The sequence below is a fragment of the Rhipicephalus sanguineus genome, chromosome 8 (genome assembly GCF_013339695.2).
Source record: "Rhipicephalus sanguineus isolate Rsan-2018 chromosome 8, BIME_Rsan_1.4, whole genome shotgun sequence".
Classification (NCBI taxonomy): Eukaryota; Metazoa; Arthropoda; class Arachnida; order Ixodida; family Ixodidae; genus Rhipicephalus; species Rhipicephalus sanguineus.
The window spans coordinates 120,987,873-121,015,483 of record NC_051183.1 but is presented as its reverse complement, the minus strand read 5'-3'; the positions used below and the strand labels follow the sequence as shown (position 1 = coordinate 121,015,483).

The window sequence follows — 27,611 nt, the reverse complement described above, 5'->3', positions numbered from 1 at the left end:
GACGCCATTAAAAATGTGTGCCCATAAGTATTCGATCATACAGTACCGTTGCTGCGTACTCTGGAGATCACGCATAATTTATACGAGTGCGGCCATTCATTGTTTACACGTAGCACTAGCACACAGGTGTCGTGGAAGGTTCCCGCGATGCACGACCTAGGACGTTTTACTATACTGGGGAGAAACCAAAATACAACACTGAACTTGATAGGCGATTTGTTGCTGCGTCTTTAGTATTCCACGGAAAGCATAATAACCAAATAGGTAATATCGAAGCAACAAGAGCTGAAGGAGTTCGTGCGCTATCAGGGTGCTTGCAAATGCCCTTATAACGAACGAAATACGCAAGAGAAGTCCCACGATCCACTAGAGGACGATAGCCAATGAGCATCCCAGCACTGTCCTTATGTTTACTCTCACTTCCTCCTACCAGCGAAGGTGACGATGAAGCGTTCGCATTGTGCCTGAAGCACGGTGAGGCAACAGCAGGTTCTGTGCACACCTCCATAGCTGTTCTTTGATGAAGGAGGGAATGATTAGCTTAGATGTTACGAACGGCATGAAGAAGAAACGGCTACAACAGTGGGAATTGTGGAATACCGCTCTATGTGCGTAAACTGGCATGGAGGCCACTGCCGCCACGCTAGCCGGCAGCCACGGAAGAAGACGTCTAAAAAACTGGCCAAGATTAAACAGATACTTGCGTGCAGAACAAGCAACTAATGAATGGCTAATGATAGGCACGCCATGGCGATGGCTGTCCCTTGAAATCAAGAAGGCCTGTCTTTGCCGCGGCCGGGATCACTGTTGGTTTCTCGCGACGCACTTTGGTGGTTTCTTTATTCATTTACTCGAAAACTTTATGAAGACAGTGCCTTCTAAAGCCCGTTCCACCAACAGTGTATAACGGGGCAAGATAATGTGCGATCTAGATATGCGATAGAAATAAACCACACATTCGAAAGAACTATACAAAAAAAGCTAAAAAAGTAAAGGAGAAAAATATAAAGGCACAAGACATGGAAGTCTGCGCTGCTGTTGCTGCTGCTGTCTAACGGAATAGACTTCCGGTTACGCACTTCCTGTCTTGGGCTCACTTCCGGTTAACAATTCCGGTCTCTTCACTCGGGTTCCGACACGAAAACTAATAGTAAAAGAAATGAAAAAGAACAAAAATAAGATAAAGAAGTAAAAATGAATGGCCCGATGAGGAACACGATACGGCAACTTCAACACTAGAAATGAGGCATTGTCTTTATTTATTCTCAGCTCATCAATAAAATAGCGTAACGATTTTGTTTTTCAAGTGAGTGTCCATGCTGTTTTCACATTTTAGGAGGGTGTTTTCAGTTAAGAACGACGGTGCATGTCTGACCACCCTCTTTAATTTCGCCGGAAAAATGTACTTTGCTGTCCGAGTTTGCGGACCACGACACCAACCGGGAAAAAAATTGCCTTCGTCAAAAATATTCGGAAGTCCCCACTGAGGCAGAAGCGCTTTTTGCAAATTGCGTGAAAATGGGATTTTGACGAGATCCTACAAAAAGCTATTCGAGCTCAGGATATCAAACTTTTCTTGACATATTATGACAAACGTGCGTGTACAAAATATTGTTACCTTGCCGTCTTGAGGCCCTTGTTTTAAGAAAGAAATCTCAAATATGGCAATCTCTAATTTCTGATTTTGTTCCTCTGCGTGTATAGTAGCCAGAATTTTTTCAAATATTTTCCACAGTGTTGTCACACATTAGGTTAACAATTCTGTGAAGAACAAGTGCCGGGAATGACGTCCAAGGCAAACTACAATTGCTTAAATAAGAGAATGGCTCTAAAATTTGATAGTTGGAAAATCGATTTCAAAGATGCCTCTTTCGATTTTCATTAAACTCCCAAAAATTAATTCTAAGGGCGTGTTCTAACCTAATATGCAAAATCATGTCGCATTATTTTTGTGAGATCTAAGTTACGAAGACACCAAAGTGGCCAGAATAACGTTGACGCCGAACCACGTAAATGAGCGAGCATGTAACTATAGCTACCATTCTCATTATTTTTAGGTCGTAATTATCTCCCCTCGCATTCACGAAGCAAGAAATTGACAGGCAGGTTTTGACATGAATAGAGAGTTTTAATGACGCGTCCTGAATTGCTTTGAATAAAATATTCCTAATTGATATGACAAAGTTATCAACCCGAGAAAAAAAATTTTCTTTGTCCGTTTCGAAGTTGCGGCTGAGGCTGGTGCAAAACTGTTAAGAAAGCTGTTCGTAGTCCGACAACGACATACACGTGGAGAACCTGTGGCGGTGTCATCGGCGCCGTCTTTTGCCGTACCATTCATTTGCCTCTACTGCGCAAGTTCACCGTGCCGCCGTTGCCTTGTCGGTGTCGCAGCGTGCTCTGCGACCACCTCGATCTGTCATGAACAGAGACGGACGTCATGGGTAACTTGACCTGCTATGGACAGCTGATCTCCACTAGGAGGTCAGTGGTGGCAGCGATGTTTTTGGCCGGGCGTACGCAAGTCCCCGGTGACCCGGAGACGCATGTACTTGGGGCTTCGCGCATGAGCGTTACCACCACCCCAACGTCTCGAGTGCGCAAGCCGCTTGGGTACCCAGCAATAAACTCTCTAATATCAGGACATGCCTGCTGCGTACGTCATGAAACCCTTTCCTACAATCACGTGTGGCGCATACTTGCATACCTATGGTATCCGCCTATGGTATCCGCCTATACTTGCCTATGGTATCCGGGTGCGCGCCACAGTTAATTCGCTGCTATATTAACCCTGGACAGCGAATGTAGACATTCAAAACTTTATAAGGCACCGCGAGGATTAAACAAGGAGACATGCCGTTTGTTATAATTGGCGATTTTAAGGTAGCATATCGACGCTTACATATATGTGCTTCTACGACTCAACAAGCGATAGTCTGGCGTAGCTCATCCCAGCACTAATACTCCAACGAGTGCGTCTTACCCTTCTTTCCATAAAAGTGACACCTCTGCTGTAACGTCAGACAACGAGCTACCCCCCTTTAGACGCCAGTGTAGTAAACGTGCCCACAATATGTACAAAACAGCTCAGACGTCGATATCACTCGTAAGACTTGGCTCAAAGTGCGGCATAGTTAGCTCCTCGCTGAATGTTTCGCATGAAATGGGTTCCCACCAAACACGGAATCAGCCGGAATACCTTTTTCTGCGGCATTTGTCATTGAGACCTACAATATATCCTGCATTCACCGATACCGCATCTTGTTGTCAGTGTGTAAAGATAACATAACCACGTGCGAATTGTAGAACACCAAGGTTTCGATATATTTCAGTACGTTTTCGAAATCACTGCAATTTTATTTGGGCGACATCCTGTAGCAGCTGACTTCGTGTCTGTATTCCTAAGTTCAAGCTTCTCTCATATATTACATATTTCTTAAATAAGTTCTTTCTTCGAAAACCCAGTGGATGTCATGCAATAGTAAACGCATCACAAAGAATCATTAATATCGTTTTGGATATACATGCTTCATTCATTTATGCGCCCGAATGGCCCTTGAGCGCATTACGTAGAAGGGAAGGCGGAGGATTGCTATGGGGTTATGCTACTAAGTAAGCATTTAAAGGAATAAATAAAGGACAACAATTGTTGGGGTTTAACGTCCTAAAACTACAATATGATTATGAGAGACACCGTAGTGGAGGGCTGCGAAAATTTCGACCACGTGGGGCTCATTAAAGCGCAACTAAACCTAAGTACATGGGCCTCAAGCACTTTAGCCTCCGTCGAAAATGCTGGCGCCGCGGCCGGGATTCGATTCCGCGATCTTCGGGTCAGCAGTCAAGCACCATAACCACTAGAACAACATGGCTGGTTAAGACAACAACAAGGTTGTGTGCCGCGACAGCATGCTAATCAAATCAAAATATAATGCAACGTAATACGAAATGTCATACGTGTGCTAGTACAAATGCTACATTGGCTAAGAAAGCGCGACAGGACAATATGTTATAATACGATCTTTTATAAAACAAGGCGGCAGATTATGCAGGTTTTATCAAAGCTTAACTCAACAATGGAAACCAAGAAATTTAACAAAGTACAGTGATTCCACTCCTGCGCCAACTGCGCCAAAGTGCGCCAAATTGGATTCACTGCGCCAAACTGCGCCAGGGGCTCGAGTTCTGGGGCGTTTCTCACCGGCAATCGCACCACCGGCGCGTCAAAACATGTGCAGCTTGATATTGGGGCCGCCAATGCCACAACAACGGACCAAGAATTATTTTGCTGAATAACCAGCGCTCGCGCGTGCGTCCCGAGTAGGCGACGATGCCATGCACGGTGCCGGCACAGCATGTGTTGTGCAAGTCGGCTCGACGGCAAAACGCGCGCTCTGCAGAGGCTGGCGACGTCTAGGCCAATCGGTAGCGAGAAAGTGCGGCAGCGATTCATCGGCGGACGTCGTCCCTTCCAGAAACGCTGCTGATAGCTCGTTTGAAGCGTCGCACGGCACGCGAATAAAGGAATCTTAATCGCGTGCCGCTAACATGTCTGTCAGCTCTGTTTCTGGACATCGCGGAATGAAGTCTGGGCAAACCAGTAATAGATATATGGAACAATATCGAACTTTCAGCGCCTTCGACTGGGTGCCGCGAACACAAACCACTTTTTACACAAAATTTCACCAACAGAGAGTCCGGAATGCGCATGCTGACATGTGGATGAAGATATACAACATATTTTATTCGAATGCCTACGATACCAGGACGAAAGACAGCTAGCACGAAACCTAATGGCACTGGACCGTATGCCCTTCAGCCTACGAAAAAATGTAGGTCCATGACCAACACATACCTTGCGAAAACGTGCACAATCATTAGTCAAGAAGCTCCTGAAGGGAGTGGCATACTTGGAAATTATTGAGAAAAACTTTCTACAGCTGATTTTATACATACATTTTGACCGCATGTGTCGCTTCATGTGCGAACTCATTTTGTATCCATATGACTGGAATTTGCGAATTTCAGTACTGGTATGTGACTGGATGTTTAGTGTTATTTACAGCATACGCAGTGTTCGAGTGATTAGGTGGTGGTGGTGGTGGTGATGTTGCAGCAGGCGGGGTTAGCCTGGCATGCATGGCCGGCAATTGTTCCACCTGAGCATCTCCTGAATTGTAGGGGTATGTCACCAAGTGTTGAACAGCCCAGTGGCTCGCAGGAAGACCAACAAGATTCGTTGTACGCTCCTCCTCGTTGCCGCGGACCCTTCAGGAAAAATGACGTCTTCAAATGTCCGGTGCCTATGGCAACCTTTTTGCAAGGTGCGGACCATCGATGCTCTTTCCACATCGAACTGCGGGCAATGCCAAATTGTTGCCAAATATTGCAGTATCCCCGATGTCACCGCAGAAGGCACAAAACGGGGAAGCGTATCGCCCAGTCTTGAATGACCAAGCCGGGGTGTATGCGGATCCGGTTTTGATGCGGTACAACAGCGTCGCTTGTTCACGAGAAAGTCCATGGATTACACATGCTTGGTGCGGAAACTTGTATATCGCCTTGAAATGATTGCGTATCGCATCTTTGTTGTTCTGGAAAGTCTTAGGAGTTCTTACTCTTGGAACAGATGTCCGCGCTTCACATGCAAGGGCATCAGCCTTTTCATTGCTTTCATTGCCAGCGTGGGATGGGATCCACTGAAGCTTAATATTAAAGCTCTTGCCAATTATGTGTTTAATGAGCATCAGAGAATACCTGGTGAACTTTTCTTGAAGTAGGCGACGATGCAATCTTTGTAGCGCTAACTTGGAGTCCGTCAGCACTACAACATCTCGTGCAGAAAAGGACCGCAATTTTCGCAAAGACGCGGTGATTGCAGCGCTTTCTACCATTGTGGACGAAACCACGCAATCGAGGCGGCCCGACCATGACACGCCAAGGCAGGGTTTGCAGAAAGCCGCTGCGCAGCTATCCGTTTGTGTGCACACTGATCCGTCTGTGTACACTTGTACGTGGCCGTGGTACATGGTGCTCAAGTGGTCCAGCACAAGAAACTTTGCTTCCGCGACTGGAATGGTGCGTTTCGCTGGTAGCTTGGGTACGCTGAAGTTACAGGCAACATCCACAAAAGACCATGGTGGGTCCATAGGGCGCCGTTTAGGCAATTGCAAGCCTAAATATTGAAATGTATTCAACGCCGCGTTGAAATGTGAGCCAGTTCTTGCACTTAGCCGCCGGAGAAGCGCCGTGCCTGCGAAGGACTCTCCCAGCCTTGACAGCTGCGTCAATAAGGCCTGAGACGCCAAAAGGCGGAGCGAAAGAGACTCGGCTTCATTGGTGACCTTCTTGTTTGAAGCCGCTTGAGGAACTCCCATCGCCAAGCGAAGACCCTTTCTGTGCACTGCCTCTGAGCGTTCGAACTGGCTCGGTGATGGTGATATCAGCGGCAGCTGATAAAGAATACGGCTTTTTATGAGCGCAGCATTCAATTTAAGCATGGACATAGGATTGTTACCCCAACGTGCCCCTGTCAGGCGACGAAGAGCGTTGATCCTTTGCACTGACACAGTGACTATACCATCAACCGCATGCCGCCATAGTAGCTTGTTGTCGATGGTAACGCCTAGGAAACGGACACTCGTTGCAGAACGAATTGAGTGGCCTCGAATATTCAGCGACAGACGTGTTGACTTCCGTCTCACTCCCGGGAATAGCATGAAGGCCGCTTTTTCCGCTGATAAAGACAGGCCAAGTGTCGACAAGTGACGTTCAATGATTGAAATGGCGCCCTGTGCTATCCCGGCCAAACGTTCGTGTTGGTACCCTGAGATCCAAATGCAGATGTCATCGGCGTAGATGGATATTTTAACTGCTTTCAGAGCTAAGTTCAGAGTGCCAGGAAGGCTGGCAATTGCAGCGTTAAAAAGCAAGGGAGAGAGAACACTTCTTTGTGGGACGCCGAGGGAAACGCGACGCTCTTCGCTCGTTACATTTCGAAGCTTAACCCAGACACAGCGGTCTCTGAGAAACTCATGTACGAACCGAAGAGCATTTCCCGACACACCCATGGCTTGGAGCCCGTTGACGATGCCTGCCTGAAGCACACAATCATATGCCTTGGCAACGTCCATGAAGACGGCGAGTGTCATACACGATGGCCATCGTCTTCCTTGCTCAAGGTACCAAGTTGTGTAAAGGGGGTAAAGGGGGTTGTGTACCAGATCCCCCTTTCGTGTGGCAAAACGTACGTGGGCCAGACTGGCCGCTGCGTCAACATCCGTCTGCGCGAGCACCACAGCTCTTTAAAATGTGCTCCGTCGTCAAATTTGGCCTTACATTGCCGTCAGTGTGGTTGCGATCTGCAGTTTGAACTAACCTCCGTTTTATTTCGTCACAAGGTACAATTAACTCGTGGGATAACTGAGGCTTGCATTATCGAGAGGCAAGGCACCTCATGCGTAAGCCAGCCGTCTGTACACCTACACGATAAGGAACTATCATTCCTTAGTGTAGCGTCCTAATTTCGCGTCAGTACCTGATGTCGCGCGTGGAATCGAAAAGAGTGTATGAAATTTTTTGTTTTTCTAAATGAGTGAATCTTTTGTTATTTTTGGGGTGTGTTCGCCGTCCGACGAATGTGGTATTCTGCGCAGTAGTACGAATGGTTTTTTTCTTGTTAGTCTAAAGAGTTGTCGTATCATGGGCCGATAGTTGAGATCCTTGTGATTAGTGGTGTATATATTCTTGCGTGTTCCAAAATAAACGTGGTTTGAAGTTAGCGCTTGTGCTGTCTACGTCTCTATCTTTTGTTCCGTGTTTTTGCGCTACCCAGTCGAAGTAATAATAATATCTGGGGTTTAACGTCCCAAAACCACGCTATGATTATGAGAGACCCCGTAGTGGAGGGCTCCGGAAATTTCGACCACCTGGGGTTCTTTACCGTGCACCTAAATCTAAGTACACTGGCCTCAAACATTTTCGCCTCCATCGAAAATGCAGCCCCGCGGCCGGGATTCGATCCCGCGACCTTCGGGTCAGCAGTCGAGTGGCATAACCACTAGACCACCGTGGCGGGGCTACCCAGTCGAAGTAATGTACCAAGTTAATCTAGTACATATTAATCCTTCCATCAACTTAGGTGCGCATGATGTAAGTAATACTGGTCGATATGATGCTAGGCTCGCAGGATCCTTTCCGGCCTTAAGGACTGGCACCACCCATGCTGTCTTCCAAACAGATGGCATCTCTCCCGTGCTCCACACATGATTAAATATGTCCAAGAGGGCCCTTTTTCGCCCATATGACAGATTTGTAACCATCTGATTGCTGATCAAATCGGGACCCACTGCACAGCGTCTTCTTAATTTGCTAAGTGCCATATCCAGCTCTCGAAAGGTGAATGGCGTATCCATCGTGTGAAATAAATGAGGTGACAGAGGAATCGCCGCTCCTGCTGATCTGCCAGATGTGTATACGTCTGCGAAATCCTCTGCACGGCTTTGCAAATCTTTCCCTTGTTTCAAAGCGAGTGCTTCGATTGGCCTGTGTGAGCGGATCCTCCCAGAAAGACTATTTCATCATTATCATCATCCTGTCTAAGCCCACTGCAAGGCAAAGGCCTCTCCCATGTTCCGCCAATCAACCCGGTCCTGTGCTTTCTGCTGCCACGTTATACCTACAAACTTCTTAATCTCATCTACCCACCTAATTTTCTGACTATTTATTACTGCCCATATCCTTGTCAAGGGTGTAAACGTTGATAAACTCTCACAGAAAGCGGCCCATTGAATTCGTCTTAACTTTTTTTTGTGTGGCGACGGATCGCAGCGTTTATCCTGCTATATTCAGTTTTCGCAGACGGATTTCCTTTTTTTCTCATGAGTTTCCGCTCCGCTCGTCTGCGTGCTGCGCAGAGGTTCTTTAATTTCAAGTCAGGAGCAGGGAAATGATCGGGCAGTTTCAGCAATGAAGTTGCCGCTCGCTTGCTTTGCAACATATCTGCAAACAGCTCACCAGTGGATTCCTCCAACGCTTCTCTGTAAGTGTCCCAGCGTGTCACATTGCAGAATTGACGACCAGCAGTCCGAAATCCCAGGATATTGGTGAAGATGGGGTAATGGTCGCTGCCCATCCTGTCTGGAGCCGTGGTCGTTGATACCAGGAGGTCCGTGGAGTGAAGTACAAGGTCTATTGCACTCCATGAATCTGGTGGCCTCAAAAATGTAGGTTTCCCATCGTTCGCCACACATAAGTCAGCAGCGTCCGCAGCTGCTAGAAGTTCCTTGACTCCAAAATCAACACTCTTATATCCCCAGAGCGGATGATGCGCGTTAAAATCACCACAGATTATTCGAGTAATTAAATTTTATGTGAACTATTGTGTTGTGTGACAAGACTGTACCTTGTGTGTGTGTGTGTGTGTGTGTTTCCCCCTTTTTTATGTACATGGACTATATAGGATCTCCGGCTAGCTAATCTTTCACGTATATTTTTTTCGTTTCGTTGCTGTGACTTTCCCGTGTGCTATCATCTGTGAAAATGAGTAGCCGGCGCTAGACAAAAGTGCCAAAATATCCTGAACACTATACAATTAAAAATACATATATCAAATTTTCCGTGCTCCGCTTCCATAAAAGACCCCGTAAACGGTGGGAATGGGTTGAAACTTTTCCTCAAATATGTTTTATCCATGGATCTTCATCCAGAAGAGGTTTTTCGTTATTACTTCCAACAACACATCCAGGTTTGTAATCGCTCTCGCGCTGAGTACCCCATAAAAGGCTCTGCCCTTCCGAGCTCGTGAGTGCTAGGGTCCCAATTCGAAGTTTTTGCTTGCCTTTTTTTAAATGACGTCTTAATAATAATAGCATGCCTTCTGGTCGGAGTAGCCGCAATTCGGTTTTAATGTGTGCAGCCGTCAGTGGGGGTCCGTCGCTGACGGCCCTGGCGTCGCAAGGCCCACTGTGATGCGGCTACGCCACATTACACGTCCACCCCTCGTTTTTCAGGGTCAATAGCTGACGGTAAAAAAAAAATCTCAGTTTCGCTTAAGGGCGAAGCAATGAATGCAATACCAACAAATTTTATTGTTATACGAAGTAAGGCTAGCAGCTAACTCTTTTGCATCCGCCTCGCATAACTCAACAAGACGCTGGTTTAAAGGGCCCCTCACCAGGCCACATAGCAAATTTTAGTTAGACGCTGGAAGTTGTTGTGTGCCGAATGAAGAGCAGTATGCCGCAAGAATTTTTCAAATCGGTTCATTATGAGCTGAGAAAAACAATAATTTGTAGCGGCGCGAAACCATGATGCGAGGAGGCGAGTTTCAAACCCTTGCCACTCGCCCCGTGTAGCCTTAGCAAGCCAAATCCTTTCCCTGCCCTCTTCACTTGGCACATACGCATGAACACGTCATGCGCATGCATGGCCACGTGCGCATGACGTGCCCGAGCCAGTCCGAGCACGCGAGCGGCGTTGCAAGGCCGCTGCCTTTTTTTTATGTAGCGGCCGTGGGCGTTGTGTCGGCGTTCGCTGTAGTGTACTGCCTGTTTCTGCGGGACGGGCATGAAAGTTGAGACATTTGTACGGGCACGAGAGTGGCGGTATCATGAGCCAGTGCCGCATTAACGTTTACTCGGACGCGCTAGAATAAATGAGCATAATGAGTGCTCGAACGCGCCAGAACATCACTCTCGTTTCCAGGGCTGGCGTCTGCTCAATGCGCTAACCGCGGGGACACGAACGCACGGGAAAGGGAGGCACATTAGCCCCGCATCTCGCTGCAATTCACGAAAAGGAAATGAAAAAGACGCACACATTCCTATTGTGTGTCTCATTATTTCTCTCAAGCTTTATTAATCTATTCAAGCAACAAATTATACAAACTACACATGTCGTGTCAAATAATTATCGCAGTGTCACATGGTACTGTTGGCGACGTCAGAGCACTGTCGTCTACGTAGAGGAGCGACGTCACAGCACTACAATCTACGTAGGGCCATTTTCTCATGTACGTCATCCCCTCATTCTCTAAAGCGCGCGCCCGCGAGAGGAAGGGCAAGCAGCGTTCACCTTGAAATTCGACCCATTTTCGCGGCGCGTAGCGTTGCAAATTTTGGCAGACGTGATCGTCAACGCCCTGTGTATGCATTGCGCTCGTTAGCTCAAAATTGTCAAACCTGGTGAGGGGCCCTTTAAGGCAATATGGCCGTTCCAGGGACTGAAGTGGTTTTCGGGCTGGCAGTCCTCTAAACACGAAGTAAGCGTTGAGAGCACATAAAGTTTACAAGCCATCTCCTGATGCTGCGAGATAGCGCGCGCGCCATGGACCTTCGAGCGACGCAACATCCCCCCCCCCAACCCGTCTTTCCGTCCCTCCCCTCCCCTGGTGTCCCTTCATGCTCCTTACAAAAGACGGGCGAGGCGTTTCCTATCTGTTTGATGAGCAGTGGACGGCAAGCCTCGCACGCGGGTTAATGTTATCGCATGCGCCCTCCGTGCGACGGAGACGGGCGGCTCGTTTCATCTCCGCTTCAGCCGCGTTCATCACCGGCGCTCGCGAGTTTTTACTCGCGGGTAAAACATACGATGTGCGCAATGATGCTATCTTTTTTAGACTTTATGCGGAAAATGACGGCGACAGGACGGCAAAAACACCGCGGAGAATTTACATATAATTTCTATCACAATAAAAAGAAAAAGAAGTTCAGGAGCCATTCCACTCTGTGAGGTGGATGAACATGCAGCGAAGCTCTTTAGCGCACGGCGCAGAGGTGACATGGGGGAGCGCATTTTCGTATGTAAGGCCAGGTTGTTAACGGCCAGGCTGTTAACGTTGAATTCGCAATAATAATGCGAAAACCTTAGATGTCTCATCAAAGGCGAAAATTTTTTATTTATTTTCGTCATACTACGGGCCGAGGTTGCCGGCCCAAAGCAAGGGAGGCATACATATACCAGCATTAACATGAACAAGCGTATCCAGAATTTGCACATTCATAAAAAAGGCTTAGTACACAAACGATTGCTTGTGCAAGCGGCACTACAGTGACGCATTCATAGGTAAGGTTACAAACAGCACCCTAATCGAAAAGCGCATAAAACAACCAATACTTCAGGCACGAAAAACACACTGGTATCATAGATTCACTGACAAATCTTCTTCTCGACAATGATGAAAATCGGGTGCTTGAACGACGAAGTCTGGTAGCTTATTCCATTCCGATATTCCATTGCGATATGTCCGAAAAAAACTATTATAGAAAGCAACTGTACGAGCGAATATAGACTTCAAAGCATGGGTCGATGTGTGACGCGTTCTTCTGGACGTCAAATGCCCTAGAAATGACGGTAGCGTTATATTTACCCTTTGCACAGAATGCTCTGCAGGAGAGATAAACGGGCCACGTGTCTCCAGGGGCGTAATCTGTTTATTCTGCATTAGCTCTGAGTTAGCCTCGTGTCTCCTATACTTTCCAAAAATAAAGCGAACCGCTTTCCTCTGAATGCCCTCGAGCTGGTGAATGTCTTTTTGTATGTGGGTACCAAAGCGCGCATGCGTATTCTAGTTTTGGCCTTACAAATGTGAAATACGCCAAAAGCTTGATATTAGAAGGCGTGTCCTGAATTTGACGTCTAAGAACGCATAGTTTACGAAACGCCGAGGAGCTAATATCTGTTATTTGAGCCGTTCACGTTAAATCGTTGGTCAGTGTGACGCCTAAATACCGGTATTGCGTAACCTGCGGAATCACTGAATGATTAAGGCTGTACTCGAATACGCTCAGTTGCTGTTTTCGCGAGATCCGGATTAGCATTGATTCTGAAGCATTTAATTGCATTTTAGAGTCCCCACACCACTGATCTATTTTCAATAGTGATTCCTGGAGAACTTCGTGGTCGCTAGTTGAATTTACTTTTTTGAATATAATACAGTCATCTGCAAATAACCCTATGCTAACTGTTTCGGGTAATACTTCTCTTATGCCGTTCATGAAAATAAAAAATTCGGCGTACAAACGGAATGTCCTAGCCATATGCAGCTGTGCTCTAAAAGGAAACCGAAGTTTTTTCGATCATGCAGTCCCCCGTTGAACGCCCTTTCGACACTTTCGAGGCAGCTCGACTTGAAGCGGCTCTCCACCTTCCAGGCAATCCAGTGCAGGCGCAAACGATAGTCTGGAAGAACTGCGAGAATGCACTTGCTACAGCAGATAGAGGCCTCAAAAAGAGGGGAGTATCAAAGGAGGATGGCTTTTTTAGGCTAGCAATGTTACGTCATGTTGCGCCGAGCAATACGATCGATCGAGAAGAAAAAGAACCTATCTTTCGCCTTGGAGTCGTCACGCAGGGTCACTGGCTTACATCATACCAGTGAAAAGATCGCAAGGCGCTGCGACCTCAGATGAACACTCACGCTTACATTAAAATGGAAGAAAACTGTCTTATAGGACTGATTGCCAATTTTTATGGTCCTTATTTTTCTAGAACAATGAAAAGCTTGCAGGTCAGAGTGTCTAATCACAGAATGGTAATGTGGAAAATGTTGTGAAACGTTGTAATAAGAATTTTTCCATCTGTGGGGAGCATGAAGTCTTGCACAGAAGTGACAACACATGGTGCGCACGAGAGCGGTTCGTGTTTGAGCGTGACGGTTTACTGCGCATGTGCTGCTGCTCTACATTGCCCACTGGCAGCCACGAAAGCAGCGCTGCTTCTCACCGTGCAACTCGTTTTACCTCTTAACCAGCACTGAACAGAGCAGAGACAGATAATGATATACATACTCCAATTTTCAAAAGTAACGCTGACGCGCATAATAGCATCTGACTGCGCACAGCGTGATCGTCTCCATAATCGAGCTTCAAGCTTTATCCGCTAGGCTGCTCGACGTACTGGTTTTTGTTACTTTTCAGCACAATTTACAGAAATAACTCCTACTCGCAATGTGAAAAGGATGCTGGAATCTGTCACAATATTTCACTATCTTTTTATTTCTACCAGGATCTAATCGTATGTTCTGACCAGTTGTTGGTCCCTTTAAAGTCAACGTTCGCCACTAATCAGAAGTGCCCACGTACACAGCACGATCCAACAGCACACACGTCTCAAGGCTTCAATTTCGGTGTCGGGGGTCCTTTAATTTTTCATCACTGCTATTGACACTTCACTCTATGAAAAACGCAAAGGAAGTTTGATAGCAAATATTGTGTCTCTAAAGTATTCCTTGCAAGTCTCGCAGAACTAGTCAGGACGGACATGGATACACCATAACACACATACAGCTCATAAAAGACTAACTCGTGCAACACAAGACATCAAAAAGCCTCCATAGGTGCAAACAAGTAGGCATATGGCCCAGCACCTATTTTACAAAGAGTTATCACCACCTTGTAATAAGATAAAATTAAGAACAAAATTGCATGCCAAGAGCAGCCTTTCAACTTTTCTGCGGTGCGCCAGATCTACACTGAAGGAAGTGGCTTTTGGTGCTTCAGACGTACCAGCCTTTGAAGTAGAAAAAAATGAAAGTTCTGAACAGTAATCTGTTTATGAGGCGTGAAAAGCTCCCTCTGAAAAGCCTTAGTCCATTGCTGTACATGTCGCTCTTTGCGCATGCTAAAATTTACGACAGAGATAACACTAGGCAATTTAAAAGAAAATTTGCAATTCATCAATTAGGAACCTTGCATGAATACATTTAGGGAAAACTCAAAATTTTCAGCATGTCCATTTTTGCGTCTGGCAAACTAATCATGGCCTCCTGAGGAAGTACCATTTCAAACCACAGTGAAGTGTCACACACGCGTGTGAAATAAAACAAATGACCTTAGTATGAAGAAAATATTTCAAAGAGGACTGACACAAAAATTTACGCCGTTATTTTTTGTGTTGCAATAAGTAGCTAAGTAGCTTAAGGCCCACATATCGCGTCTGGAAATTTACTTTTCGCAAGCGCATGATGGTTTATTATTTAGAGACACGTTTAGAGCAACCAGTTATTTTTTTACGAAACGCCTAAGAGGTGGCACCCAGTAAGAGCGTGATCACAAGTACTGCTTGGCCATGTGAGCACACATAACACATGCACTCATGACATATGCCGTGCACAGTATCGTGTGCTTGTGAGCAATGGAGAGAGAGTGCAAGCAAGGATCACAATAGCAGACAAAAACTCGGTTGCTGGATCTTTACATGAACCAGGTTGATACTGATGCGGGCAGGTGCTCCATTTCACGAGCAGTTGCGTAACATGTACATTAAGCTTAATGTTAAGTTACATTCAAGGCTATATTACCTCAGAAGGACGTTTTGCTGGGCGAGTCTGTAATATTCCATTATTAAACGTAGCGCAAATGAAAACGGACAAAGTAAAGTGGTAACATACACAGCGCAGACTATCAACTGAAATTTATTGAAGAACATTCACACATATGTACACAATGAACAAGACACGTGATGAAAGAATAAAAACGTGTTTTAGTGACTAGCACTCAAGTAATCTATTTCGATAGGGTGCAACACCATCGATGGCCTCGCGACATATGCTTCACCACATCTGTAGATACAGAACGTTTCCTCAATTTCTGGCTCCGGTTTTCCGTTAAAATCTTGCCAGCACACTTGCTTCAGTCAGCCTGGGCGCGCAGCCGCAGTCCCTACAATGAAGCGAAAGGTTCGAACATGGTGGCCCATTCAAAGAGGCTCTGTGGTCAAATAATCTATTATTTAAGCAGCGCTCTGTCTGCGCGACATAGCTTTTCCCACAGGACAAAGGTATGTTGTAGACCACTTTCTTACCACGGTCAACTAACTTTTCTCGATGCTTGATGTTGCACCTGTTGTTCTCGCAACCTTGCCTCTGTAACTTCTTCTGCACCGCCGGGCAAAGCTGGCCAAGCATCCTTCCACCTGAAAAAAACCACATTACACCCATACCTGGCCCCTACATTTTTCAAACGATGAGACACCCGGTGAAGGTACGGAATACAAACAGCGGAATACAAACAGCTGGTTTCAGCTATAGTCATACACACGAACCTGGACGCTTCCAGAACTTGGCTTGCGGCACTTGTCGCGCCCGGCACACGTGGGAAGACCCGACGGTTGCCCCGCATCTCCCGCGATTTTGTATCGATTTTAGACTCCCAAGAATCAGTGCCAGACGAAAATAAAGAGTGAAGACTTACAACAGGCGGTAGAACGAATTCCTCGCAAAAATAGCTGCTTCGTATCTACCAGTGGCAACGTACGCAAGTTTGGAAGCTTCCTCATTTTGACAGTCTATTGCGGAGTTCAAACCGGTGGTGGTGGTGGTGGTGTGCGGCGTGACCACCCGTGGTGGTAGTGGTTTGAACAGAAAAAGGCGCCTAATTTCTGCGGCCCGGTCGGGAGCACGGCGCAGCGCCTGCCGTACTGCACATGCGCATACCCTCTCTACACACCTCATCTCCACTCCCCTTCTCCCCTTTTCCTCTCCACTTCCCCTATCCTCCTCCCCACTCCTCTGAAACGTGGGCTCGACATGCCGAAATTCTCTTAAGCGCAACGCCGCGATGAGCGGCAGCGCATGCGCGTCCCCTCCTCTCTCTTTCCTCCTACGCTGACCCCTCTCGCGCGCCTGTTTACAGCGTCCCCCGCTCGCCTTGTGAGAATTAACGGCCAGGCTAGATGGAAGACACGACGCGCGTAGCGCTCCTCTTCGCGTTCCACGACGCGAGATCGGTAGCATGCCCGAGGTCGGTAGCATGCCCAACAAACGCCAACGGAACGCAATCGTGCAAGTTCTCCGGCTTCGCATTGCCTTATGGTCCCTTTAGCGGGAGATGGTGAGCTTTTTGGACTGGTGTTCAAGAAAGAGTGAGGTACATCCTGCATGAAATGAATGGAACCTACTGCATCAACAACGCGTCTTTGCTGTGCTGCGTGCAGCTCCAGCCGATAAGGCACTCCGATGTTCGGCGGCTCGGTCTGCGTACCGCGTTCCAAGGCCAACGTCAAAAGTGTCATTTTACTTTGCTCGAAGTGACTACAAGAAAAAGAAATCGCGCATGCATTCCGTGCCTACTATTTGATCCTTTCGATGGAACACTGGAATATCATTGGCTGACACGAATAAATATTTAATTGAGCGCTAGTTAGGAATACTTAATAAACTCGCCGAAAACAACATCACATCTCTTTTGATTATGCTCTGTGAATTTGAAACATTTGGACACAGACGAACCTGCATCGTGCCTGAAGGGGTCATGGACAATTCTTCATTTTTTTACACGTAATATTTCGGGAAATCGGAACTATGTGACTCTACGCGGTATGCTTTGGGCTTTTGTAGTTACCACAACGATATTTGTGAACATGCGGAGCCGTGACATACCACATATTACAGGAGTGACAGAACATTTGTTTCAATTATTCGCGTCACACTTTCTATTCACGGATTCTAATTCAATGTACGGCCAGAAGTATTGCATTTGACATTTACCCTCCTTGCTTTTCCGTTCCTTTTGTCTCGCACTTCCCTGTTCAGAATGGCAAAGAACAAAGTGTTGACTGCATTACCACGCGTATCCTGTTTTGGAAGGCTATCTGTCAAGTTGCACCTAAAACACAAGTTCTACGCTTGATTGGAATATTTCCCTCCCTCATATCTGCCTTTCCCGTTATCCTCTCCCAGACTAAGAGTGAAAACGTCACTTCCTTTTGGTTCGCATCCCTCTCTGCCTTTCTTCTGTGTTTTTTCTCTCTCTTCACAGATGGCAAAATTACTTCTAAAATGTAATTAAAAAACTTTACAAATGTAGCTGGCAGAAAGTAATCGCATTAAATTACTATTACCTCGGAAAAGCAAATAAAACTTACTCATTCGTGCGGCGACACATAAACACTGTTTTCAGTACATATACATTGAAATCTCAGAGATAATAGGGAGTTTTCGTATAGCGGGAAATAGCAAACGTAAGGATTTAGCATTACCGTTGCGTGGCCCCGCCACGGTGGTCTAGTGGTTATGGCACTCGACTGCTGACCCGAAGGTGGCGGGATCGAATCCCGACCGCGGCGGCTGCATTTTCGATGGAGGCGAAAATGTTCGAGGCCCGTGTACTTAGATTTAGGTGCACGTTAAGAACCCCAGGTGGTCGAAATTTCTGGAGCCCTCCACTACGGCGTCTCTCATAATCATATGGTGGTTTTGGGACGTTAAACCCCAGATATTAATTATTATTATTAGCATTACCGTTGCGTGCTCCAAACGGCACGTGCGCAGAACGTAAACGTAACCCGAGCTCTTACGCGCGTACGTTATATCCGGAATATAGCGTTCAACGCTACCGCAGGCAAGGGATTCCGTACGCAGGGCAGGATGGCGGCGCATGTTGAAGCGAGAGTCGTCTACTTTGAAAGCCTGCATTAATAAACTAATTCCTTTTGAAATAATGCTCGTATTTGATTTAGATTTGAGTTGAGACACTTCGCCAGACGCATACTTTCGATAAAATAGCTCCGTTTTCGAGATACACGGTTGATTAGCGGTGCGGAAGGCTTCACAAGGTGTGTTTACACGGTTCGCTCATGATATATGTAACCGCGCAGAAATGGCGACGCTGTCTTCATCCGCCTGTTTCCAAGACAAGGCCGATACAGCCACAAGCCAAGTCGATACAGGTAATTGGATTGTTGAAGAATACTCGATCACGGCATGTCGAAAGTAAGCGATGTGTTCCGTGTAGTCAGACACAAACTGAACCAAAGGCGGCACGGAGGCGCAGCAACGGTGACTTTGGATCAGCTCGGATTAGTGGCGCACCTTTAGATTTTACAATGAATTAGTGTTTTTTTATCTCTAGATGACACCGTATGTGCTTGCGTTGGCGTTTGTATCAATGTCTTCCGCTGTACTAAAATACCACCAGTTGACACGCTGCGCGTTCCGTTTTAGCGTCTTTTGTGGGGCCGTTCCAGGTGCTCACGAACATTGGGAAGATGAAAGACGCCATCCCAATGCAATAAAAAAAAACATTCTGGGGAAGGCCGCAACTTGGGGTAGAGAGAGAGACAGAGATAAACTTTATTTACAATAAAAAAATTCTTTTGGGGGGAACCCTAGTCGAGGGCCCCACTGGCCTTGGCCGCCCGTTCAACCTGGTCGATCAGCGCTTGCTGATCGGCCAGGTCTGAGCTGGACAGTCGCGCCTCCCACTGCTCCAACGTGTGTGTTGGTGTCGTGCCTGTGTGTGTCAGGTGTGGGGGGTGTTTAGAGCAGCCCCAGGTAATGTGGTAGAGTGTAGGGCTTCCTCCGCACCAGGGGCAGGAACTTCGATAGCACGTAGGGAACATGGCGTGTAATCTCTTTAAGTGGGGATAAACCCCAGTTTGAATTTTTCTCCAATTTATTGCCTCCTCTCCTGTTAGGCGTTTGTCGGGAGGGGCGTATACTTGTCGGGTAAATCCCTACATTTGCGCACGAGTTAGGCAACTCGAAAAGGAGTTCTATGTGTATTAGATGGGCGAGGGGTTGTGTCCGTAGTTCCATTGGCGACTGTCCCACCTAGCATAGCCACGTGAGCGCGCGCTCGCGCCAAGGAGAAGTCTTCTTCCTCTTGTTCTTCGACCGCCTTGATCATGGTACGTGCAGCGCACTTTAGGGGCCCAGGATGCCATATGCTGTCCTAGCTTGGCGTAACGCAGACAAAACCATGTGTGCGGGCACGCGCTAGTGCGTTCGGGCCTGTGTAAGGGGCTGGGTAAGACTTTGTGGCCTCTCCCCCTTACACTCTCTCGGTAATCACGTGATGGCGTCGGGGAACTGCATTCTCCAGACGCGCGATGAACCCGCGTGACATGCTCCAACAAGAGTTCGGGACGAGTAGCAACAGCAACTACGGTGAATTCATGCTGTGCTCCACTTGCAAGGACGCGTTAACATCGGGCCAGCTGCCCGTGTTGAACGGACCTTTAAGTCGCCCATGCATTGCTTCACATCCCCACATTGTTCCCTTTAGTGGGAGATGGTGTAATTTCTTTCATTCATTGATTTGCCCATTCATTCATGAATGTCTATTTTGTCATTGCTTCTTTGGTTGAACTGGCTCGTTCATTAGGGACTATTCCTTCAGAGATATTGTAACATCAACCCGAGCATTTGTTTTGTCTTGTAGACGATGGCTTAAAGGATAGGAAGGAAAGTTGACTTACTTGTCGCGGTAATTTTTATTGCGAAGATTATTAGTAAAGCTTCCTGTGTAAGTGGCGAAGCTCGAGAAGAAAAACCATATCGAGCACCGAGGTTTTAAGGGCTGACTTAGGTTACTTGTGCGCTAGAGTATTTGGCTCAATGGACGGTTTGCGGGCCGTGTTTCTATTCACCTTTTCGGTCGGTTTGAAGATTGCGATAGCAGCAGCACGTGTTGCACCCCAAGAAACTTCCGGTCACTTCAATCATCAGATCTCTAACGGCGAAGCAGAAAGCGTGTTTTTTTATGTTGTGCCAAAACAAGGAAAGACTCTTTCTTCGCCTTCAGGTAAAAGGATGGCGCTTAATGTGAAGGCCTAACTCTCGTACGGCTGTGTGTGCAGCTCAGAAGAATATTTATTTAAAATATTTGGCCAGACACAGGGAGAAAAGTGTTGAAAATGTGCGGGCTACTCGCTAGGGTTTTTATCCCCGCCAATGCTACTAGGCTACGCCGGCGCACAAAACCGGAAGCCGTCCAGGAGCTGTGTTTACAAACAGCGAAAATGTCTATAGTCGGTGACAGCCGAAAAATAAATATAAGCTCCGCCCACGAGGCCGCACTGCTCATATTTTGCATGCATCCGCTCTACAAACGAAGTAGTTCCTAAACAATGACAATATATTGTCACGCTTATGACGAGAACCTTACTGATTGACGTGAACAGCGCGTGTGATACACAAGGACGAAGAAACGACGACGACTTGTGTATCACACGCGCTGTTCACGTCAATATGGAATACCAACTAGCCCGGTCACACACCTTGCTTGAGAACCTTACGTTGTTCTGCGTGTTGGGCTGGTTAGGCCAAGAAGCGGCTCAGTCCGAACTTCTTTGTCCTCTTCTACCTGTGGGGGCTCACACAACCATGCGGCATTAGTCCCCCCTTGGAAAAGCATCGACTCGATGCTTGTAAAAAAATAACTACAACACACGCAGACGCAGAGTACCAGAGACTAAGTACCAATAGCCGCAGGGAAAATAAGATGACGCACCGACATTTGCGCCATGTGCAAACAGGAAAATACAAAGAAAACAACCATAGGAGTCACATGGTAACAGAAGTAGCGCGAACGCACAAGGGCTACTGTGTGTAGTACGGCTTGAGTCGTACGACGTGCACGGTTTCGGGCCGAAGTTGTCGACGTGCAGACACTGCGCCGTCCGGAAATACTTCGCAGGCGAGGTCACTGACACGTCGGAGAACCTTGTATGGTCCGAAATAGCGGCTCAGAAGTTTTTCAGACAAGCCTGGTCGTCGGATAGGTGTCCACACCCACACTCGGTCGCCAGGGTGGTAGGCGACGTTTCGACGGCGAAGGTTGTAACGTCGCGCGTCTGTGTCTTGTTGATGACTCATGTTTACGCGAGCCACTTGACGAGCTTCTTCGGCGTACTGGGTGTATTGCTCGGCGTCTGGAGCAAGTTCATCGCTATGATAGCACGGAAGCATAGCATCGAGCATGGTTTACACGTTGCGTCCGTAAACAAGGCGGAAAGGTGAAGATCGCGTTGTTTCCTGCGTTGCCGTATTGTACGCAAACGTGATATATGGCAAAATCTCGTCCCAGGTTTTGTGGTGTACGTCCACGTACATTGAGAGCATGTCTGCTATGGTCTTGTTAAGTCTTTCCGTCAGTTCATTTGTTTGTGGATGGGAAGCTGTTGTTTTTCCGTGACTTTCGGCTTTTCAAGCGAGCGGATCCTGCAATGCCAGAAGAAAAAAAGCTGCGCTATCTTAAGCGAGGTGTGAATGAGCAGCTTTTTGCTGGTCTGGTGCGGAGTCCTCCAAAGAGTGTAGCCGAGTTTCTGACTGAAGCCGCAACGATGGAGAAAGTACTTCATCAGCGGTCTGCCCTATTCGACCGGCAAGTGAATACCGCATCGTCTCCCGAATTCCGCGCCACCGTTGGGAGCAACAGCACTGAATGGATTCGCGAAATCGTTCGCTCTGTCGTCCGCGAAGAAATGCAGAAGCTGTACGGGCCGAGACAACCCGAGGTAGGCTCCATCGCCAGTGTTATCCGGGACGAGGTCCAGCAGGTGCTGCATAACCGTCACTATCAACAGATGCCTACCAATGTGGAACCGGCTCCTGTGTCCACTGATATTAGGAGCCATACGTATGCCGAAGCCTTGCGCATGCCGGCCTCTTCCTTGCCGGTCGCTAGCCCCGCAGTCCCGATCCAGATGATGCCGCAAGTTGCAATTCAATCAGCACACGCTGGTTTGGACATCGACGGCTGCCGTGCACCTACCCGGAAGTCTGACCTCTGGCGTACGTCGGACAGAAGACCTCTCTGCTACCATTGCGGTGAGGCCGGTCACATCTACTGCGAATGCCCGTACCGACAGCTGGGACTGCGCGGTTTCGCCATTAATTCGCCTCGTCCCCAAGTTGGTCAGAGGCCAAGGGAGATTGAAGAATCGCGGTCACCATCTCCACGGCGACCCGCAGCCATTGGGCCACGTTTCGGGGCGACGGCACGGGGACGTTCCCCAAGCCCTCGTCGGGAAAACTGAAGGCAGCGACCTTCGGGGGCGAGGTCGCTGGGACTCGAAGTGCGGAAGATCTCCCATCGACGCTTGCGCGAAACGCCGAGGACATTAAATCCCCGTTTGAGTGCAGTGCCAGGGAAACGCCGGAATCTACATCTGAACACAGTGACCGAGTCTCGCTCGACATTCCTGTGCTGATAGACGGTCTTCAGGTCAGCGCATTGGTGGATACGGGTGCAGACTATTCAATTATTAGCGGAAAACTGACCACTAGTCTTAAAAAAGTGATGACGCCATGGAATGGAACACGTATTCGCGCAGCTGGAGGACATGTTGTTACACCATTGGGTCGCTGTACCGCAAGAGTGAAAATACGTGCGTCAACATTTGTAGTGACCTGCCTCGTCCTCAGCGACTGCTCTCGTCAGCTCATCCTCGGCATGGACTTCCTTCGCGAGAACGGCGCGATTATAAATCTCCGCGAACGAATGGTGACCTTCTCGACGCAACGCGCAACAGATCGAGACGCCGACAGCTGTCGTAGACCTGCGCTGCGTGTTGCTGACGAAAGCGTGACGCTGCCGCCACGAGCGACTGCTTTCATAGAAGTCACTTGTGAAGATCTCCGAGACGGTGACGCGGTCGCCGAGAGCAACCTATCCCAAATTCCTGGGACATGTCGTGAGTGCGGATGGAGTTTGGCCCGATCCAGAGAAAACTGCAGCCGTCGCCGCCTTCCCTGTTCCGTCAGACAAGAGAGCAGTGCGACGTTTCCTCGGCTTGTGTGCTTATTATCGTCGGTTCATTGCCAACTTCTCGAAGATAGCCGAACCGCTCACGCGACTGACCCGAGATGATGTACCCTTTGCCTGGACTACAGAACAAGAGGCAGCTTTCGCAGAGTTACGACAGCGAATGCAAAGCAGCACCTGTTCTAGCCCATTTTGACGAGGGCGCTGCTACTGAAGTACACACAGATGCCAGCAACGTCGGACTTGGCGCTGTCCTTGTACAACGACACGGCGGCGCTGAGTATGCCATCGCTTACGCCAGTCGTACACTCTCCCGAGCCGAGGCCAACTACTCTACTTCAGAAAAGGAATGCCTTGCAGTCGTGTGGGCGACGGCAAAGTTCCGTCCTTACCTCTACGGCCGTCCCTTCAAAGTGGTGACTGATCACCACTCGCTGTGCTGGCTGGCCAATCTCAGAGATCCGTCTGGCCGTCTCGCTCGATGGAGCTTGCGCTTGCAGGAGTTCGACATCACGATTGTGTACAGGTCTGGGCGCAAACACGAAGATGCCGACGCGCTTTCTCGAGCACCTGTGGGGCATCCCGATATGGACTTAGAGGAGGCCGATGCTCTTCTCGGAGCAGTCAGCGATTCTGACTTCATGTCAAGACAGCGAGCAGATCAAGAATTGCGCCCTGTTATCGATTCCTTAGAAGGCCGAAACTCCCACGTTCCTCGACACATTGCTCGCGAGCTGTTATCATTTTGTCTTTACAAGGAAAACGCGCGAGGTAGCGACAAAGCCTTTCTCCTCGTTGTCCCAGCCGACTGATGACGTCCTCCTTGCGTGCCACAAAGAGCCCACGTCAGGACACTTGGGCTACTCGCGGACTCTCGCCAGGGTGCGCCAGCAGTACTACTGGCCACGACTTTCGGCTAGCGCACACCGCTACGTGCAAGGCTGCCGGGAGTGCCAGCGTCGCAAGACGCCCCCTGTGAAACCCGCGGGCCTTCTCCACCCGATTGCACCACCGCGGACTCCATTCGACCTTGTGGGAATGGACCTTCTAGGACCCTTCCCTTTGTCGTCCACCGGAAACAAATGGATTATAGTGGCAACCGATTACTTGACCCGTTATGCCGAGACAAAGGCATTACCTCGTGGCACAGCGTCTGAAGTCGCGAAGTTCTTCGTGCACCACATCATCCTGCGACATGGCGCGCCGTCATGTGTGATTACGGACAGAGGGACGTCATTTACGGCACAAATGATGGAAGACATTTTTAACTGATCTGCACAAGTCACCGAAAAGCAACAGCTTACCATCCACAAACAAATGGACTGACGGAAAGACTTAACAAGACCATAGCAGACATGCTCTCAATGTACGTGGACGTAGACCACAAAACCTGGGACGAGATTTTGCCATATTGTCATGTCCTCCACGTACATCGTGACGGTCTCGTTCGACATCTGAATGCGTGCTTGCAGTGCACGTTCAGCACGTTCGCGGCCGGTCGGGGCTCCTGTAGGTCTCCAAGAGGCGATGCTGGAACTCGCGCCTGGATGTCAATACATCATCTCTGTTCAAGAACCATGTTCGGGCGCAGTCCTTTAAGCAGGAATAGACATTGCGGAGCTTTGCGGCGTCATCCCAGTAATTGATCGCTGCGACACGTTCAAACTCACTCAGCCAGTCATCTACATCTTCAAACAGCTCTCCGTGAAAGGGACTAGGCATCAGCGGATTCTGAACGGTGCAGTAGATGGGCGTAGAAGACGTAGGAACTTCAATGGCCGCTTGAGGTGAAGTCATAGTCACTGCGTCAGTAGGCTGTTCCGGTGCCTCCGGTGGTAAGCCTCGTTGGCGGCGGCTTGCTCTGTGAACTGGAGTGTTCACGGGCACAGGGCATGTGTTTCGGCTACCGGGCGGGGTCTTGTGCATGGGGTGAGTCGTGAGTCGTCGTACCCAGCTCATCCACCAATCTTGTCACACTTATGACGAGAACCTTAGGTTGTTCTGCGTGTTGGGCTGGTTAGGCCAAGAAGCGGCTCAGTCCGAACTTCTTTGTCCTCTAATACCTGTGGGGGCTCACACAACCATGCGGCAATATTTCACGCATTTAAACCTTATTAGGGGCGAAGCTCCTTAAGGAGGCACCCGTTCGTCCCTCGTAGTCGTAGTAGTGCGTAACCAGTCGTAACGCTAGTACCAGATCTTGACCTCCAAGGTGGTGCCGGTGGGAGATTTTTCCTGTGCGTTGTTGAACAATAAAAAATTCGCAGCGTGCGCGTTAACTTAAAGCCGAATTCTTCTGTCTCTCATTCCCCATTAGCAGCCATTGGCATGTTCCAATAGGAAACGTTAGTAGAAGTAGAAGTGTAAGTGTCAGCTAAAAGCCGACTCCTTGTGTCTCTCATTCCCATTAGCAGCCATTGTTTACCTCCAAGGTAGTGCCTGGTGAGATTTCTCCTGTGCGTGATTAAACAATAAAAATTTTGTTCAAAACGCCGTTGATTGATGAAATAAACCAACGAAAGACGCCAGATGTTTTCTAAAAGCAAAACGAAGGAACGCCAGATGTTTCCTAAAGCAAAACGAAAAGACGCCAGCTGCTTAACGAAAGACGCCAGATGTTTTCTAAAGCAATGGTTTTCTAAACAATGAAAATTCACAGCGTACATGTAAAATAAAGTGAGCTGTAAGTCGTCATAACTCATCGAACCTTTAGTATAAACACGCCCGATCTCACGTCGGTGATGATGTACTGGGCAGAATTCACGGAAGATTCACGGTTTACCGATGAACCTCCGCAGCTTCGCCCACTCATCATCATTCACTCCGTGGATATGCTGTGATTTTTTTTGGAATACTGCACGGATATTCAAACAAAGAAAGCAACGCCAGAGAAAGCAAGTGAAGGCACGGAGTTCAGCGTCATCATGACAATATACCTGTTGTTTAAATCGCACCCCCCGCCATGGTCATCTCGGAGTCTATACGACTCCGAGATGACCATGGAATGATGAACATCTTTTAATGTACATCTCAAAGGTGATGTTTTTGAGCAGTACCTATTATGGTATTAAAACAAAGAATGCGAGATTTAATATAAAGCTTAATAAAAGGAATGGTTATTTTACCGTTTCACAGAACAAAACAGGGACATTATTCACATTTCATAAGTTCGTTTGTAATTTTTTTTGCGAAACTTTCTCCGCCAGTTTTGTTCACTTCCTGCTGTAACTATGGCAACTGTAACTCAAAGCGAAGTATGGCGAAGTGGTCTGAGACTTCCTTCGTGAATTTCGAATCTTGTGTTGCCGTAAATACCACATTTGCGTCTCTAGTCGCCGTGCTTTTCATCGTGTTTGAGGAAAACGCCAAGGCTTCATTTGACGTCTTGTTTCAACGAAATAAATGTGTGTAGCACACATGCGTTAACCTGCGAGGGTCATTGCATGCGTTGCCGTTACTTTCACGCCAAGGAGATGTGCCCGGATAAATTGGCGTTAACTGAAAGCTTTACGTGGGATTGTTTCTCCCTTCGACAACTGCACTGGCACTGCCACGACCCCTAAGCCCTTGAACGTTCAAGTTTTTAATTAATTTATTATCTATTTATCCCATACCTGCATCGCCGCAGTGGACATTACAGCAGGGGGGCTCACTTTTGCTAGAAGAAGGGGCCCTACCTTCTATATATGTGTGTGTATCTGTGCGAAGGTATATATATATATACGTAGATTGTGAAGAGGCTGTCATCGGTCGCCGTAAGAAAAATAGGAAAACGATACACGCTTCTCAATAGACAGTTTTTAAGACGATAGTCTTTCTTGGGGAACTTAAACGCAGAAATTTTGGTCTGTCTTTCTGTCTGTCTTTCTGTTTGTCGGCACGTCCCTCGATTCAGCCACTCGGCCAAAGTTGAACCACTTGCCCAAGGGCCAGCCATCGTGAACGGCTGACTAGGTTCATACTTGTGTACATTGTTGATCAAAAAGCAAACATTACGCATATCTGAGGCGCAACATCACTAGGTAAGTATTAGGTGGTGTGTTCCTTTAATAGAAAATACTGTTACGGGGAGACGACAGAATAAGGCTATATATACAGTATTTACACAACCACAGAGGTAGGGGT

At 47.9% G+C, this 27,611-nt stretch overlaps 1 long non-coding RNA gene across 1 annotated transcript in view; it reads right to left on the bottom strand.

Moving 5' to 3' along the window:
- Positions 1-7,848: 7,848 nt before the first annotated feature.
- The window catches only part of LOC125759597 (uncharacterized), a 162,957-nt gene continuing 143,194 nt past the window's right edge, over positions 7,849-27,611 (bottom strand). The window contains exon 2 of the long non-coding RNA XR_007417223.1: positions 7,849-8,029. This is a non-coding gene — a long non-coding RNA (uncharacterized LOC125759597). The remainder of the gene's footprint in view (positions 8,030-27,611) is intronic.